The sequence below is a fragment of the Giraffa tippelskirchi genome, chromosome 1, assembly GCF_054371585.1.
Source record: "Giraffa tippelskirchi isolate mGirTip1 chromosome 1, T2T-mGirTip1v1.2.pri, whole genome shotgun sequence".
Taxonomy (NCBI): domain Eukaryota; kingdom Metazoa; phylum Chordata; class Mammalia; order Artiodactyla; family Giraffidae; genus Giraffa; species Giraffa tippelskirchi.
This window is the reverse complement of record NC_137275.1, coordinates 98,082,919-98,098,708: the sequence shown is the minus strand read 5'-3', so window position 1 is coordinate 98,098,708 and position 15,790 is coordinate 98,082,919.

Genomic DNA, 15,790 nt, shown 5'->3' with positions numbered 1-15,790 from the left:
GTTGGAAGAGGGTGTTTGCTATAACCAGTGCATGATACTGTATGACTCATTTAACCCAATTTCTTATCTGTAAACAGGAAGTGGTCATATCTATTTTACTTGCTCATGAGAACTAAGTGTGGGAGCCTGTGTAAAATACTTTACACACATTAAGATTCAGTAAGATTTTGTCTCCTCCCTTGTCCTGAGTAAAGAATGCATTCTTCCTAAATACTCTTTATCAACCATGGAGATTATAGGAAGAGGTTTTAAATTAAAGATAATAAAAAGGGTAAAAATTCAATAAATAATAAATAAGTGATCTCAGTGCTATATTAAAGACATTCATGCTGAATATGGTATAAAAGAAAATGTTTCAAATTTAGGAATTAATAATTCTAATTTATGTGACTGTGTAGTTAAAGAAAACATACAGTCTGAGTTTTACATTGCTACATACTGGTCTTTAATACTAACTTTGAACTACAGCCAATATTAATAACCAGAAAATGGTTTAGTAGCTTCCTCAGATGAAGTATTTAAAAAGAAATGGTTAAATAATTTAAACTGATTAACCATCTACTCCAATAAGTTTCCTCTCATAAACATCTATTTTTCTAGAAGACTTTAGACCAAGATGGCCAAGAGACCAAGAGACCAAAAGATCCCCCCACCTCCATCTTCACATGAAGATCAACAAAAAACTTCACCAACACACTAGAACAAAAACCTGAAAAAAACCACACAGAAAGAGAAGATAGCTTCATTTCTAGCTGCATCATCCCATCTTCCAAACTGCTCAGAGCCACGAGGGATATCCCCAGCTAAAAAGATTTATTCTTCCTTGAAAAGAGAGAACAAGTCAGGTAATTCATCAGCTTCCCCAGTCTTCCAGGGCAGGAAGGTCCCACTTGGATATTACCTCATCCAGACCAGCAAAGCCAAGACATACAGGAATCATAGAAACAAAGAAGAAAAGCAGAGACTACCTGTAAACGTCACATAGCCGAACAGTCACACTATCCATTAACAGTGAACTGCCTGAACAGATAAACCCAGCAGTTTTCACCACTGAAGCAGCAACCAAAGGCTAGCAAAGCTGCCAAGGACCTTCTGCAGATACACTAGCTTTCACCCCACAGGTAGTCAAGTTTGATTACACCCGCTGCTGGAGCCCCTCTCTGCTACCCTCTACCACTTAGGAGCCCAAGGCACTTTGCATGAGATAAATGTCAGATAAGACACTAAAGAAATGATTAGCAAACTTTAAGACATAGCAATAGAAACTATCCAAGATGAAATGGAGAGAGAAAAAGACTGAAGAAAAGAAAATAGTGATCTGCTAGACAACTTCAAGTGACCTATCAGTATCAGTTCAGTCGCTCAGTCGAGTCTGACTCTTTGCAACCCCATGGACTGCAGTACACCAGGCTTCCCTGTCCATCACCAAGTCCCAGAGTTTGCTCAAACTCATGTCCATTGAGTCAGTGATGCCATCCAACCATCTCATCCTCTGCTGTCCCCTTCACCTCCCTCCTTCAATCTTTCCCAGCATCAGGGTCTTTTTCCAATGAGTCAGTTCTTCACATCAGGTAGCCAAAGTGACTTAGTTCAGTTCAGTTCAGTCACTCAGTCGTGTCCGACTCTTTGCGACCCCATGAACTGCAGCACGCCAAGCCTCTCTGTCCATCACCAACTCCCGGAGTCTACCCAAACCCATGTCCATCGAGTCGGTGATGCCATCCAACCATCTCATCCTCTGTCGTCCCCTTCTCCTCCTGCCCTCAATCCTACCCAACATTAGGGTCTTTTCCAATGAGTCAACCCTTCGCATGAGGTGCCCAAAGTATTGGAGTTTCAGCTTCAACATAAGACCTTCCAATGAACACCCAGGATTGATCTCTTTTAGGATGGATTGATTGGATCTCCTTGCAGTCCAAGGGACTCTCAAGAGTCTTCTCTAACACCACAGTTCAAAAGCATCAATTCTTCAGCTTAAGGTACATGTAATTCAAGTCCCCAAAAGAAAGGGATAGGGTGGAAATAGGACAAAAAGTAATGGCCAAATTACTTTTTGAAATTACATGAAAGCATAAGCCACAGCTCTTAAGAAGCCCAATAAATCTCAAGTACCAAATGTGAAGAAAATTATACCAAGGCATATCAAAATCAAATTGCTTGATAATATACGCAAAAATAAATCTTAAAAGCAGCCAGAGGGGGAAAAAAACCACATCATTTACAGAGAAACAAATAATTGAAGATTTCATGTCAGAATACAGCAAAGCAGAAATAGGAAAGCAACGTCTTCCACATACTGAAACAAAAAGAAAATGTCAACCAAAATTCTATATTTGGTAAAAATAATTTTCAAAAAATATAAAATAAAAACTTTCCCAGATGTACAAAAGCTTAATGGTAGACTTGAACTATAAAATGACATCTGATTTACACAATAAATAATGTATATTTTTTATAACTTAATTTTAATATATATTAAAATTTATATCTATATAAAGTCCTTCAGGCATCGAGAAAATGATAGGTAGATGGAGGTTTGATTGCTGAGAAATGTATAACAGAAGAAATGGTAAAAATGTGAGTAAACGAAAAGGCTTTTAAATTTATTTTTATTGCCTTTTTAAAAATAATTAAAAATTTTAAAGAAAAGTAATAACATATTTAGTGGTTTAGAACCATATGGAGAAGGAAAATATACAGTATTAAAAAATGGCAAAAAGTTGGGTTGTGATTTTCTAGTCTCCTGAATAACCTGATTTACCTTCTGAATTTTTGAAGATATCTTCTGAATTTACCTTCTCTGCCATATTTATCCCATTCTTCAGTTCAAAAATATATGTATATATATATATTTATACAAAATTATTTTTACATATATTTTACTTCATTGAAAATCTAGATGTGAGTGGGTTTTGAGATGTGTAATCCAACAGGGTAGTCACAAACAACAACAACAACAACAAACTTTGCTTTTCTTTTACAGTTTTATTGAGGTGTAACTGCCACACAAAAACTGCACATATATAAAGTGTACAGTTTCATGAGTTTTGATATTTGTATATGCCCACAAAAGCATCCTAACTATTAATAAAGATAAGTAACACGTTCAGAGAATGAATCAAGTTTATGTAGGAGTCCAGAAGGCATCCATTGCAACTGATCTAGAAATGAGCAGAAAATGGAAGGGAGAATTAAAAACCCTTAAATTTTCCCAGATATTAAGGGGACTTTGGCCCCCAACTGACCAATAGATTATTCGAACTAGACTTCAATTGTTTCCTGTGTTTCTTCCTTTCAATAACAAGCAGAATTTTCCTCCAGCTGTCAAATATTGTGAAGAGTCTGAGAGTTTACACTGTTTAGAAGCTAAACGTTTCATGAATGCTCAGCCAAAGACACAAGCCTCCTGGGACAGTAACAAAGATGTGGTTACTCAAGACACTGCAAGCAGCGAGAACATTAGCATATTTTATAGCAGTTTCTAGAGTCCCAGTTTGCAGAGGGCCACACAAACGCTGAATAACAACTGCACACATGGCGGGTTACAATACAGGAAAGAAACCTGAGCTAAGGGAATTCGAATCTTTTGTTATGAACAGTAAGTAAGCCCGCCTTCTGTGTCAGAGGGAGACATTATCTGTCTTTCAAAGCTATTTCTATACAAACAACCATGTAAAGATGGTGAGCAAAAATGGCAGTCAGTGCCTCTGCTCACAAGATCTTCAGAAACATGAAACAACCACATTATTTCCCAACAATAACCACTCCTCATTTCTAGATCATCTTGACATCTGGTGAAATTTTTCATGAGTGAGCCATTCCATCACCCACTCTGATTAATCTGACCACAGGGACTGGAACCAGATCCATTTAATTTGTTCCATACAACATCTCATTAGAGCTCCTGTTGCAGGATGAGAGAAACTGGTGGTATTGACCTCAAGCAGGCTCCTTGGGTCCTGAAACCAAACAGCTTAACAAATACCACAGATTTTTAGGGTCTATCTTAGAAAGTATATGAGTCAGTTGGGCTGCCAAAACAAAGTACAGGCATAACTCTGAGATATTGTAGGTTCAGTTCCAGACCACCACAATAAAGCAAATTTTGCAATAAAGTGAGTCAAAGGAATCTTTTGGTTTCCCAGTGCTTATAAAAGTTGTGTTCTATGCTGTAGTCTTTTCAGTGTGTGATAGCAGTATGTCTAAAAGAAAGTTACATACGTTAATTTAAAAATGCTCTATTGGTAAAAATAGACTTAGGACTTCCCTGGTAGCTCAACTGGTAAAGAATCTGCCTGTAATGCAGGAGACCCCAGTTCGATTCCTGGGTTGGGAGGATCCACTTGAGAAGGGATAGGCTACCCACTCCAGTATTCTTGGGCTTCCCTGGTGGCTCAGCTGATAAAGAATCCGCCTGCAATGCAGGAGACCTGGGTTCTATCCCTGGGTTGAGAAGATCCCCTGGAGAAGGGAACAGTTACCCACTCCAGTAGTCTGGCCTGGAGAATTCCATAGACTATTCCATGGAGTCGCAGAGTCAGACATGACTGAGCGACTTTCACTTGATTGGTAAAAAATGCTAAAGCAAGTATAACAGTAACATCAAAGATCACTGATCAATCACAGATCACCATAACAAATATACTAATAATGAAAAATTTGAACTATTGTGAGAATTATCAAAATGTTACACAGAGACATGAAGTGAGCAAATGCTATTGGGAAAATGATGTTGACAAATTTGGTCAATATGAGTTGCCACAAACTTTCCATCTGTAAAAAACATGTCTGTAAAGTGCAATACAATGAAGGATGTCTTTTTTACCACAGACCTCATGGCTTAAGCAACAGAAATTTATTTTCTCACACTTCCGGAGGCTAGATGTCCAAGATCCAGGTATCAGTAAATTTGGTTTCTTCTGAGGCTTCTCTGCTAGGCTGGCAGATGGCTAACTTTTCACATGGCCTTTCCTCTGTGTATTTTCATCCCTGGTGTCTCTCCCTCTTCTTAAAAAGATACCAGTAATATCGTATTAGAGCTCCATCTCATTTTAACTCAAATTAGCTCTTTAAAATTTTATTTCCAAATACAGTCACATCTTGCAGCACTGAGGGTTAGGACTTCCACCTATGAACTAGGTTGGGGGAGGTGGTAGGAACACAACTCAGCCCGTGACAGAAAATAAGGTAGATTTCCCCTTAATTTTAGGTATCGATCTTCCCACTTGTCCAGAGGCCTTAATCCAGATACAGCAGGATGATTAGTGAGTGACCTACTAGTGGTCATTAGTATTAGTGACCACAGAGTCTGTGCTGGTGCATAAGGATAAATCTATCATCTATAGCAATTCTGGTCAATGAGGTGATAATAATATAAATGCCTTCCAGGGCTTCAGCTAAAGTCAGGGACAAATTTCTCCACATTTTTTTTTCTTTTTTCCCCCAGCATTATTGGAATATAATTGACATATCACAGCCGGTTGATTTGATACACTTAGAAATTATAAAATGATTGCCACCATAGTGTTAGCTAATGTCTCCATCATGTCACATAATTACCATTTCTGTGAGGAGAACTTTAAAGATTTACTGTCTAACAACTTTTATATATATAATACATTATTGCTAACTATAATCACCATGCCATACATGAGCTCCCCAGAAATTATTCATCTTGTAATTGGAAGTTTTTACTCTTTGACCAAAATCTCCCCATTTCCCCCACACCTCAGGCTCTGGTAACCACCATTCTACTCTCTGCTCTAAAGACAAGAAATAACAAGTGTTGGCAAGGATGTGGAGGAACGGGAATCCTTAAGTACTATTGGTCAGAATGGAAAATGGTACAGTCACTATGGACAACAGTATGGAAGTTCTTTGAAAAGTTAAAACTAAAACTACCACGGGATCCAGCAATTCCATCCATGGGTGTATATACAAAGAAAATGAATTTGAAGAGATATCTGTACTCCTATGTTTACTGCAGCATTATTCACAATAGGCAAGATATGGAACAATGTAAATGTTCATCAATGGATGAATGGATAAAAGAAAATTTAGAGATGAGAAAGAAGGAAATCCTGCCATTTGTGGCAACATGGATGGACCTGGATCTTGAGGGCATTATGCTAAGTGAAATAAGACAGAAAGAGAAAGGCAGATACTATATGGTATCAGTGATGTGTGGAATCTCAGTACTTTTTCTAACTGGATGACTCACATCACAAGGATAACTGCCAACAGGGTGCATGTAGATAATGAGTCAGTTCTCTCTCCAGGAAGCTCCACAGAGAAAGTGACAGGAGAGACCATCACAGCCATCTGAGGACCACCTGATCTACTGATGTTTCTTTAAACACTAGAAGGTCTCAGATGATAACCTCAAAGGTAAGGGTAGCTGTATTTGCAGGAAGGAGGCAAATTAATGCCTGACTTCCACACCAGGAGGTCAGAAAGGAAATGCTATTTACAGTTGTTGGTCCTATATTAGTTTGAGGAGCACAGATTGACAGTGCCACCAAGGTGGCCTCGTATCTAGCTGATGGACCTTAGGGTTCCCAGTTCAGTTCCATAACCAAGTCCAGACCTTTATTTTGTAGCTATTGTGTAAAGGCAGCCAGTCCAATCAGTCATTTTACCCTTTACCACCAAGGTGAGGAAATTCGTGTGCCTCATAGAACTGACTGAGCAACAGGTACAGGAATGGGGTTTGGGCAGACACTCATGGGCAGTGATAGATGTTTTGCATGGAAGGTACAAAAACTTGACCATTCCCTGCTATTTCTAACAAGCTTCTTAGGAAGATTAAGAGGAGTTAACCTCAAGGTCAAATTATACTGAGAGCTATATGGCAGAGGATGGCAGAGCCACAAATAAGTTAAATATTATTTCAACCATTTAGGAGAACAATACCAGGTCATTTCTCCTTTGTGAGAAAGGCTCCAGGGTTGATTCTAAAAGAAATATGATTATTAGTGTCTATCCTCTCCTGCATTATGTAGAGTCTGAGAAATTCCATTTCCAGATGCCAAAATTACTGTTCTCCCTCTACTACCACAAAATCAATGTGTTTCATTCCAGTAGTTCTAAGTTCACCTTCTCCCAATCGTGCCTAGACTTTTCATCTGTAAGAGTTAGGTCAAAGACGGACAAGAGCATTCCTAAAGAATTCACAGAGACACATAATGTCCCTGCTTTGGCCCTCATGAGACTGTGGAGGAGAGCTCGGCCAGCAGGTATACTAACCCAAGTGGTCATTCCAATTATGACCAAGGACCATGTCAGTTGCACAGGAGAATGTAGATGGCTGAACCAGCATTAAGTTTGAATATACTAGCCCCCCTTTTGGCTAAGCTATACCTGGAGAATGTACAAATCAGACCAACCTGGGGGTGCAATTAAGGTAAAGAAAGGAGCATTGTGTCCAGAAAAGGCCAGGAAGGAATTCCAAGTTTTCAAAATTGGCTTTAGAACCACCACCCTGTCCTGGATCATATCTCAGCCTTAATTTCCTAAGGTTGCCATAACTAATGATCACAAACTTGGTGGTTGAAAACAGCAGAAATTTATTCTCTCACAGTTCTGGAGATTAAATGTCTAAAATCAAGGTATCAGCAGAGTCATGCTCCCTCTGAAAAATCTAGGAAAGAATCCTTCCTTGCCTCTTCTAACTTTTGTTGGCTCCTGGTATTACTTGGCTTATGACAGCACAACTTCAATTCTGCATCCAACTTCACATGGCCCTCCTCAGTGTGAAGCTCTCTATGTTCTCTGTGTCCAAATTTTCTAATAAAAACACCAGTCACTGAATTTAGTACCCACTCTAAATATAGGATGATTTTAAGATTCAAAATTATATGTGCAAGGTCCCATTGTTTTCTAATAACTTCACATCCTAAGGTTCCAGATATACATGACTGTTTAGGAAACACAATTCAACTGAGTATCCCCTAGAGGAGGGCATGGCAACCCAGTCCAGTATACTTGCCTGGAGAACCCCACCCCACAGAGGAGCCTAGTGGGCTGCAGTCCATGGGGTCACAAAGAGTCAGACATGACTGAAGCAACTCAGCATGCCCAGGAAACATGCAAGAAAAAATAACACCTTTCTAGGGACAGCCACATTCAGTGACAAAACAGAGTTACAGATGGACCAGTGTGGACAAGGAGGAGGTAAGAGGTAAAAAATCTGAATAGTTTTTCAGCCAGTGTTTCGAGAATGTAAGAGGTACAAGGCATCACAGGCAGCTCAGTGGTAAAGAATTCGCCTGCCAATGCAAGAGATGAGGGTTCAATCCCTGGGTCAGGAAGATCCCCTGGAGAAGGAAATGGCAACCCACTCCAGTATTCTTGCTTGGGAAATTCCATGGACAGGGGAGCCTGGCTAGCTACCTTTCATGGGGTTGCAGAGAGTTGGACACAACTTAGGGACTAAAACACACATACAAAACGGTAAAAATCAGAATAGGTTTTGAACCAGTATTTGAAGAAGTAAATTAAATAATACCATTCTAGCTAGGCTCATACATTTAGGGGAATCTCTATTAATTGAGGGCCATATTGAGTCATCAACTTTATTTCAAGAGTCTTTGTAAGGATAAGGTTTCTCCTATGGGGGTAATTATCACTTTATAATATAAAAGCTTCAATGCCACTGGGGCCAGGTTGGTTATGTTCTTGGCTACTCCATTTTCCCTTGACAAAGGGGTATATTGGGCCCTTCCCACATTGTAAGTTGAGTCTAATTTCTTCAACCCAAAATGAGACTATCAGACCACAAAGTGACAAGGACTCCTGGGATCAGGTATTCAATTTCTATAAGACCACGGGAGCAAGCTAACTGTTGCATTTTGAAAAGTTGCCTGGTAGCTGTGTCATGAAGATGACAAATACAAAACCCAAAGGATGCCTCTGAATGAAGGCTGGCTCCCATCACCAGAGGCAAACCATCAAAATAATCAGTCACAGAAACATTTAGCTCAAAAGGATCACTAGGTTATACAGCCCGAAAGTTATTATTAGCATTTCTCCACACACAGCTGTTGCTGATTGGCAGACTCCTCTCTGGCACTCATGACACAGAGATACACAAGCATATGGTACATTAATTGCTACTGTACATTCAGATCAGAATCTGCAACAGTAGAACACTGAGTTGGCTAATAAAAAAAGTCCCATGAGATTACGTTAGCTTTCTATCACTACCATGGAACAAGTCCCATGAGGGTACATTATCTTCCTATCACTACTGTGGAACTTGACCAGCTCCCATCAATTTAAGTTGGATGCCCCTACCAACATGAGGGCTTCACTGGTGGCTCAGATGGTAAAGAATCTGCCTGCAATGCGGGAGACTTAGGTTCAATCCCTGCGTCAGGGAAGTTCCCTGGGAGAAGGGAATGGCAATCCACTCCAGTATTCTTGCCTGGAGAATTCCGTGGACAGAGGAGCCTGGTGGGCTACAGTCCATGGGGTCACAAAGAGTCGGACATGACTGAGAAGCTACACTTTCACTTTCACCAACATGAGAGGCTTCCCAGGTGGCACAGTGGTAAAGTATCCACTTGCCAAGGCAAGAGATGCAGAAGACACGGTTTCGCTCTCTGAGCTGGGAAGATCCTCTGGAGGAGGAAATGGCAGCCCACTCCAATATTCTTGTGGGGAAAATCCCAAGGACAGAGGAGCCTAGTGGGCTACAATCCATAAGGTCACAAAAAGTCAGACACAATTGAGCAAATGGGCACACACACATACACACCCCAATGTGGGACAGAGTAGAATATGATTTGATTGCCTGTCTCCAACAAATCTATAAAAGTTTGAGTCCCTCCCATTTCTGAAGCTCCCCATCATACTCAGAGAAGGGCTCCAGAGGCGGGTGTCAGCCTGGTGGGGACTCACTTCCTATTTCATAGGTGGCCATCTCTCTGTGTCCTCACATGCAAGGAGGAACAAGGGAGCACTTTTTCCTTCTGTACAAAAGGGTTTCTTTTATAAGTACACTAATCCCCACCTCCAAATATCATCATTGGGGATTAAATTTCAACATATGTATTTTAGGGGGACACAAACATACAATCTATGGCACGCAATAAGTGCCCTGCATATATGTAGCTTCCTCAAGCCCCAGTTGCCACAGGATGATGAAAGTAGGGCTAGGTGACACCTGTATATGTATTGCATTATAGGAAAGAAACTTTTAGGTCAGGGAATCTGAACCTTTTATAATGAGCAAGAGGGAGACTTTTGCTGCCTTTTATTCAAGAGGGAGACACAATGTTTATCTTCCAAGGCTCACAAGACCTGCAGAGAATACAGGAGACCCATAGAGAGTTGGGCTGACACCAACACCCACCTATGATTTATTTCTTCCTTATCTGTCTTTTTTATTACTTCTATTTATGAAATATATGTTTTCATAAGTCTTCTTGGGAAAGGACACTCATCAAGGGCCAAAAGGATAAATTCTCTCCAGTGTGTCTAGAGTGTGCTAAGGATATGTGTATATGAATCAAGAAGGATTGGAGCTCAAGAATAGGTGAAAAACGAATGTGTGAAAAAGATTAGCATACAAACAATAGGCATTCTGACCAGGTGAGGGAGTGAAGATCTGGCCCCAAAAGTGGCAGAAATGACATAATTTAAGACATGACATATAGAGTGGGAAAAGAAATCCAGCAAACATATGAGGAAAAATAACATGGGCTTATTAGTATTATGAAAGAGCAATGGATTTTTTTTTTTTAATAGACAAAGCTTGTTTTCTAAAGCTAAGTGACACTTGATCTCTGATTTGGGTTGTAATAAGATACTTTATAAAATATTTCAGCAATTCAATTCTAGCTTGAGTTTCATATTACTATTTTAAAATATAATACATCTGCTGAAACAAATAAAAACGAGATACCAAAATATCCTTTCTTGTTCCACTGATATTTCTTTTTTAAACACATATACATATACATTCACATTGTAATATGCACATTTTTAGCACAATTTACAATACTGAGAAATAATAGAAATTAATTTATATTTTATTAATGTAAATTAGAATTAAAATATTAAGAAATATTAATGACACATTGAAAGAGGCTGTATTTTTTTTTCTTTGATTCTTCCTTCCAACCTTAAAAAGTAGACAAGATAAATACAATTTTTCTGAGATAATGAAACTGAGGTCCAGAGTTGTTAACCAGGTCTAATTTTCCTGACAGTTAATCCAACGTTCCAATCACTATACCATGATTTTGGAAAATCAGTTTATAATATCATTAGTTTCTGGGCATAAGTTACTAAACATTAACATGTACATCAAATGATTATATCACTGATCATATATGGATACACAATTATGCATTAGTCCCATGACAGTGGTGTCAAATGTACAAGGTCTGTTAAAAACCTGCTTTACATTAGTGATTCATAGACCATGAAAATACAAACACAAATATAGTTTAAGAAATGAACACTTCACAGCAATTTCACCAGACCACATATGAAACACTTTTTTGTAGTTAAACATTTCAGTCAGTTCAGTTCATTCGCTCAGTTGTGTCCAACTCTTTGCAACCCCATGGACTGCAGCACGCCAGGCCTCGCTGTCCATCACCAACTCCCAGAGTTTACTCAAACTCATGTCCATTGAGTCAGTGATGCCATCCAACCATCTCATCCTCTGTCGTCCCCTTCTCCTCCTGCCTTCAATCTTTCCCAGCATCAGGGTCTTTTCCAATGAGTCAGTTCTTTGCATCAGGTGGCCAAAGTATTGGAGTTTCAGCTTCAACACCAGTCCTTCCAATGAATATTCAAGATTTCCTTTAGGATTGACTGGTTGGATCTCCTCACAGTCCAAGGAACTCTCAAGAGTCTTCTCCAACAATTCAAAAGCATCAATTCTTCAGCACTTAGCCTTCTTTATGGTCCAACTCTCACATCCATACATGACTACTGGAAAAACCATACCTTTGACTGGATGGACCTTTGTTGGCAAAGTAATGTCTCTGCTTTTTAATATGCTGTCTAGGTTGGTCATAACTTTTCTTCCAAGGAGTAAGCATCTTTTAATGTCATGGCTGCAGTCACCATCTGCAGTGATTTTGGAGCTCAAAAAAATAAAGTCTGTCACTTTTTCCACTGTTTCCCCATCTATTTGCCATGAAGTGATGGGACGAGATGCCACGATCTTCATTTTCTGAATTTTGAACTTTAAGCCAACTTTTTCACTCTCCTCTTTCACTTTCATTAAGAGGCTCCTTAGTTCTTAGTTTCTGCCATAAGGGTGGTGTCATCTGCATATCTGAGCTTATTGATTTTTCTCCTGGCAATCTTGATTCCAGCTTGTGCTTCATCCAGCCCAGCGTTTCTCACGATGTACTCTGCATATAAGTTAAAGAAGCAGGGTGACAATATACAGCCTTGATGTACTCCTTTTCCTATTTGGAAACAGTCTATTGTTCCATGTCCAGTTCTAACTGTTGCTTCCTGAACTGCATACAGATTTCTCAAGAGGCAGGTCAGGTGGCCTGGTATGCCTATCTCTTTCAGAATTTTCCACAGTTTGTGGTGATCCACACAGTCAAAGGCTTTGGTATACTAATAAGCAGAAATAGAAATAGTTAAACATTTACTTTTATATTATGTGAACTAGTAAACATCTTTGCCACAAATTATGAAGTACAATTTTCTCAAGAATTTCAAAATGAATGTTTTCTATATATTTTTCAGATTTTATAAAACACCCAAACATTAAATCTAAGTCTGCAACCTGATTTTCCTTAATTTCATGCTTAAAATATGTACTTTCAATTATTTCACTACCCATGTTTCTCAAGACTGTTTTCTGTCAACTCTGCTTGTTTGAATAAAAATCTAAAGAAACATGAGAAATGTTAAGCTGAATTCAGCTTTAGTTTTTAAAATTCAGTTCACTATTACCTTAGAGAGATCATTATGTCTTCTAAATTCATTGCTGATACTGATACTATCATAATTTTTTAAAGCATAACTTTGGACATGTTACTGTCCTACTCTTAAACTTTGGTCTATGTTCATACACACACACACATAAATATATGCATACTTATACGCACCCCACATGTATCCAGGTAATGAGTTTTCAGTGGCCAGGAACTGCTCATTAATTCTTATTTAGAATGGGAAGTACTTGCCATCTGCAAAATCTGTCTCACACTCTCATCCTCTGTGTACGTATTCTCTTTTCTCAGGTTACATCCTGTCAGATCCTTTGAACACCAGATTTTGTCACCTCCACCAAAACTATTCTTTTAAAGACTGGAAAAGACCTCTGTTTTTCTCAATCCAAACCTTATATGATTCATCATCAACAAACAGTTAATGCTGGAAAGGGTGTGAAGAGAAGGGAAAACTCCTACACTCTTGGTGGAAATGTAAACTGATACAACCACTATGGAGAATAGCATTCAGTTCAGTTCAGTTCAGTCGCTCAGTCGTGTCTGACTCTTTGTTACCCCATGGACTGCAGCACACCAGGCTTCCCTGTCCATCACCAACCCCTAGAGCTTACTCAAACTCATGTCCATCGAGTCAGTGATGCCATCCAACAATCTCATCCTCTGTCGTCCCCTTCTCCTCCTGCCTTCAATCTTTCCCAGCATCAAGGTCTTTTCCAATGAGTCAGTTCTTTGCATCAAGTGGCCAAAGTATTGGAGTTTCAGCTTCAGCATCAGTACTTCCAATGAATATTCAGGACTGATTTCCTTTAGGATTACTGGTTGGATCTCCTTGCAGTCCAAGGGACTCTCAAGAGTCTTTCCCAACACCACAGTTCAAAAGTATCAATTCTTTGGTGCTCAGCTTTCTTTATAGTCCAACTCTCACATCCATAAATGACTACTGGAAAAACCATAGCTTTGACTAGACAGACCTTTGTTGGAGGAGAGAATGGGGGTTACTTAAAAAACTATGCAGCTATCATGTGATCCTGCAATCCTACTCCTGGGCATATAATGTATGTGGAGAAAAACATGGTCTGAAAGGATGCATGCACCCCAATGTTCATCGCAGCACTGTTTACAATAGCCAAGACATGGAGGTAACCTAGATGTCCATCAACAGAGGAATGGATAAAGATGTGGCACATTTATACAATGGAATATTACTCAACCATAAAAAAGAATGAAATAATGCCATTTGCAGCAACATGGATGGACTTAGAGATTGCAAAACAAAGTGAAGGAAGTCAGACAGAGAAGGTGAAATATTGTAGGACATCCCTTACATGCAGAATCTAATCAAAAATTATACACATGAACATATTTACAAAATAGAAACAGACTCACAGACCTAGACAATGAACTATGATTGCCAGAGGAAGGATGGAGGGAACAGATAGTTAGGGATTTGGGGTAGACCAGTACACACTGCTATATTTAAAACAGATAACCCACAAGGACCTACTGTATAGCACAGGGAACTCAATGTTATGTGGCAACCCAGATGGGAAGGAAGTTAGGGGAGAACAGATACATGTACATGTATAGCTGAGGCCCTTTGTTGTCCACACAAAACGATCAACAACATTGCTAATCGACTATACTCCAATACAAAATAAAAACATAAAAAATAAGATTAAAACTAAAGCATTTTGTAAAATGTACTGTGTACTGGCCCGGTTGATCTCCCCTTTCTCCTCAAAACACTTTCTCTTGTCTTCTGAGACAGCTCACTGCACTCCTTGTCTTCCCATCATATCGATTGCTTTCTCCTAGTCTCCTTTGCTGGTTTCTTCTCATCTAAGTGCTGAGGTGTCCTTGGGCTCAGTCTGAAGCTCTTCTCTATTTGACCTCACTCCTCAGTGATCTCTCCCAGCCTCATGGCTTTGCACACCACACACCCATTGACAACTTCTATATTCATGTCCCAAGTCTGGATTTATTCCCTAAATGTCAGAATTTCACATGTAACTGTCTACTTCATCCCTCTATTTTGTTATTTGTCACCTTCATCTTAAATATCAAATAGATTTCTCAAACTTAACATGTCCTAAATTGAAATCTTTATCATCCCATTAACAACTCTTCCCATAAAGTTTTTCTCAACCTAGTAAATAAAAAATCCACCTTTCAAATTTCTCAAGCCATAGTCCTTAAGGTCATTCTAGACTCCTCTCTTTCTCTCACACCCTACATCTATTTCACTGACATATTTTATCTGTATCTTCCCCTGTTAACACCTAGTTCTAAGACACCATTCTCTCTCTCTCTCTCTCTCTCTCTCTCACCTAGAGTAGCAAATATCCTTCTAACTGATCTCCCTGCTCATTTCTCTACTTCAATAGCTCCTTCTCCCATTCACAGCAAAAGTTATAATTCTCAAAACTGTCTCTCAGGTGTTGTACGATGCACTGCATGCACTTTCATCCCACTAATATCGGGCTGAGAGATCCCTAAGTAATTAAGCTGAACTTTTAAACAGAGGAATGGAAATTTCAATAACCAGATAAGGAGTCGTGGGTGGAGAGGGGCTGCTGTTTTAAATAGGCATTCTCACTGATAGGAGGACATTTGATCAGAGATCCAAGAGAGATGTGGCAGTAAGAAATGTGGCCCTCTGGAAGAAGACTGTTTCTTCCAAGTGAACAGTTAAGTGCAAAGGCCATGGGGCAGCAACGTGCTTGGTAGGTTGGAGGAACAGAAAGAAGCTGAAGACTGAAATCTCAACCAAGGTAAAGTGACTGTATTTAACAGCCCAGGTAAAATGTTTTGAAGGCTCTATCTGCTTTGGTATTCAAAAGAGGAAATATGAAGAAAAA